The following is a 4,438-nucleotide window of genomic DNA, read 5'->3' as shown; positions in this document are numbered from 1 at the left end:
ATTGTAAAAATGGAGAAATCTGGATTTTGAATTGAAATACTACATGTGAACTTCTTCAAGTCACTTGCAGTGGTTTTACAGACTAGTAATCCTCAACTGAAGTGATTTTGCTCTCCAGAGAGCATTCTCAACATCTGGAGATACTCTTGGCTGTCAGAGTTGCAGGGAAGGGAGGTTGCTACTGACATCTAGTGGGTAGAGGCCAGAGACATTGTTAAATTCCCTACTATGCACAGGACAGGACCACCTCTACAACAAAGAATCATGTGACCCTTAATGTCAATAGTGCTGAGGCTGAGATGTCAGAAACAGATGTAATGTTACCCTGTTACTATAATAAGAAATAGAGAGTAACACAGCATTCCATAGGCCATATAACTTGAGGAATGCATAGATATTGTGGAATTAGTAATAATAAGGCAAAGCAATGATGAATATCAATAACAGTTTATATATGACTTCGCTATGATAAGTTTTATGACACTAATGATGACAGGGAATTATGAAAAATTTCTTCCTTTTCAAGACAAAAAGAGAAATGTGATTTTTTATCATTTTAAACAGAGTTTGTACAAATAAAATGCAATTGAGCAGGGATTTACTTTGTGGAGTGTTTTATATAATTTGTAAAATAAATTATTTTTTACATATTTCCTAATTTCAAGACAGTATACATTGTAATCCTGAAAGCTCAATGAAAGAAAACAAGAACTAAGCATTATGTTTAAAAAAGAACTACAACAGTATATTTTCATATAACTGCAGACCATTTTAATCTTTAGTATCATAAAATCTACATCTCTTCCTCTTTTTTTTCCTGATACTCATTTTTTAACCCAGAGTTCTCATGCATTTTGAACCCAGAGTTCTCTACCTCCCCAGTCCTTCTTTCTGATATTCAATCCATCTAAATGATATTCTGAATCACTCTACAATACACACCAGCTGACAGACTGCTTTGATAGTCTGCGCTTACGAGCTTGAAATTGTTTGCATTTTGAAGGACTGCAATTTTACAACATATCAAAGAATTCCAGATTTTCATGTCTATTCCTTATTTAATAAAAACCCAAATTATTTGTCTTTTCAGTGCTGGAAGTAGAACACTTCTTGAAAATATTCTGTAAATTTTGACAGACATCACTTCAATGACTGAGTGATAGCTTTTTGTGACATGTCAATGAAACAGAAATCTTCCACAGTTTTATACTTTCTCTGATAGTCTGAAGATATGTGGTTATTTCTATTCCCTAAACTGGATTTCTAGTCTTATGACAGATAATTTTAGTAGCAGAGCACTTGCTTAGCATTTATTGAGAGACTGGTTTCAATCTCAAGCATAGAGGTAAATATATTATTTAAATTCAATTACATATACTTATTATATATAACTATATTTTTAAATTGTACATAATTTAAATTAAATTTCACTACCTCTGTAAATAATTCAGGCAATGACAATTAGATAAAGGTATTTTCTCCATGTTATTCTCTTGTAATTCCTTTGGACACACAAGGATACACAGTGAAAATGGCAATAACCAGAGAGTCAACAGTGACTTCTTATACTATAGACAGATTGGTCATCATGTTACTCTGATTTCAATTTTTTTAAGTGTTTTAAAATAATGGCTCTATAAATTGAATACTAAGATTATTGATCTTTTCATTAAGTTAAAATCATTTTAAAAGCAAATTTTTTGTTACTCAAAATGATTTATTACATAATCTTCAAACTAAACTTTGTGGTTTAAATAAAAAATGGTATTCAGCATTATTATTGTAGAATACAGAGTTTTATTCCAAAATGACAAGCTTTTTTTTTTTACTGTAAGAGAATCATACATTATTTAGAAAATACTATAGGCCATCAAAAATTATACAGTCTTGCATAAAATACTGTAAATAGTGAATCAATACTACATTGGCATAAAAACATTAAAGTAATGCTTCTGAATAAAGCAATATTCTTTAGGAAGATTAAAACTACTCTTAGAATCATGTCAACAAATTGACACAAGATTTACACATGTTCAAAATATTCTCTTTGATATTTGTCATCATCATTAAAAGTAATTAGCCTTTTTTAAAAAACTTTTTCTTGTGAGAAGTTTTTTTAAGCACTGTAACTTGAAATTGCTTTTTTCTTGGTTGCTACTAGTAACACTGACAGTTACTATAGAAGCAACCTGATAATTACATATTTTGAAGAAATACTGGCAAATGGAAGGTGACTATGATCATTGAAAGTTATTTAAACCATACATTTATAAGGTTATTAATAGATTTGCTTCTGATATAGGTATTATTAGCACATTTAACATATGGAAAGAGATGTAAGATTAATTAATAAAATCTATATATATGCATGCTTTGAAGAGGAATGTATACCTAGAAATGTATAAATAATTGAATAGTTTTAGTGTCAGACAATTAGAATTATATCTATAATTGTCCCCTTAGTGAAAACATTGTCTCCAATTTTATATCAGTTTAGAAAATTAGACTCATACAGATATTTCAAAAGAAACAGTTTCTTGTTTTTTTCTTTGACACAATTACTTAAATTTTATCTTGAGTCAAAGTTGAAATTTTCTCCACTAATTTGCTATATAATTTGCCATCTTCCATTACATTAAGACCTTTATATAATTTCTTAGAGACAGAACATAAGAGGATTATGTGGGGATAAACAACATAATATAATTAGGAGAAACATTCCACACTGATGATGAGATGCCTCTGCACTCACCTGAGTAATTGGCTGACTGACAATTTCAATTATCTTTAGCCTATCAATGGTTTTCAATGAGTCAAGCATCCTTTGCATCAGACTCACTTAGAAGGTGTGAACTAAAGAGGAACAGTCCATTTTTTTGTGTGGTAAAACAATAAGTAGTGTATGCTATTAAACCGCCCATATCTTCTTTCTTTAGTAATTACAAGGAAGAAGACTGAATTATGTGCACATTATTTTTCTCTTGATGGATGAGATTGATACATGTAGGGTTAATGGCTCTTTTGGAATTATGACAAATGAGCCTTTCCCAGCATAGATTTGTATGTAAGCTGCCTTCCAGATATGAGAAAAGCCATGCCAACTATAGCAGTCTGAGTTTTCATCCAGGACCTGGACTATTTGGGGTACATTTTGACATATTTATTGCATTTGAGACTGGTGATAGATTAAATTTTCTCCAAAATTATCCTCTGTCTTCTTTCCTGAAACATGAGTTTAGCTTTCTGATTTGTTTTTATCCAGTAGAATCTTATCAAGTGTTAGAAAAAGAGGTTTGAAGAATATGTCCATCATTGGTGTTCCTCTGTTGTGCATATGTCCACACAATGAAAATATAAGCCAAATATTACAAAAGAAAGAAAAACAAGTAGGACAGAGCATAACCAATAACAGTCTTTTCCCAGATGCATGAATGTAATCAGCTGTGATCAGTTGAAATCAGTACAGCCTCCAAGGAGGGTGAGCCAAACCTCCATACCTTCAGTTGACCTCTAGACTGAAAAAATCATGTATTGTTTAAGTTCACTGAGTTTTAAAGTCATCTTTTCAGTGGTGGTGGTGGTGGTGGTGGTGTGTGTGTGTGTGTGTGTGTGTGTGTGTACTTGATGATACTGATTTGGGAACTTATGGAACAATGAACATGGAACTGTGATATAGCATAATTTATAAGCCAAAGACCATAAAACCATTTAATATGTTTAATCATGCATGCTATGGGTAAAAGAAAATGTGGTAGAAATGGCCAGCCATGCTTGAAATGAGGCAGAATCAGCCAATAAGAACATATTTCTGAATATTGCAGGACAATCTTTAAAAGAATACTTAATTTACAAACTACTGTTACACTTATGAGAAACCTATAGCATCACTCCAACATTACAGGAGAAAAACTTCATAACACTATGACTACATGAGAAATATTTTTGCATCCATTTATATGAAGTCACTGTATGGTAAAATGTAAAGAACATGTAAGTAAAACTAAACAGAAAAATTCATTTTTTGGGGTGGGCATGGTACCAGGTATTGAACTCAGGGGCATATGACCACTGAGCACATCACCAGCCTTATTCTGTATTTTATTTAGAAACAAGGTCTCATTGAGTTGCTTAGCACCTTGCTTTTGGTGAGTCTGGCTTTGAACTTGCAATCCTCCTGCCTCAGCCTCCTGAGTCACTGGGATTACACTCATGTGCCACTGCAGAAAAATTCAAATTGAAGCATTCAATTTGATATTAATGTAGCATTCTAAATTTCAGTATTATCATCTATAAAATAAGAGTATATTTTCATTAATGTGGCTTTTTAAAAATAAGATATGCTTCACAATAAATAGGTGTTGTTGCTTGTATTATTCCTCGGACTGGCTCAGATGCTAGATCATAGTGGATTCTCAACAAGTGGTAATGATGATTATCA

Source organism: Callospermophilus lateralis, unplaced genomic scaffold (assembly GCF_048772815.1).
Source record: "Callospermophilus lateralis isolate mCalLat2 unplaced genomic scaffold, mCalLat2.hap1 Scaffold_63, whole genome shotgun sequence".
Classification (NCBI taxonomy): Eukaryota; Metazoa; Chordata; class Mammalia; order Rodentia; family Sciuridae; genus Callospermophilus; species Callospermophilus lateralis.
This window is presented reverse-complemented; position numbering follows the sequence as displayed.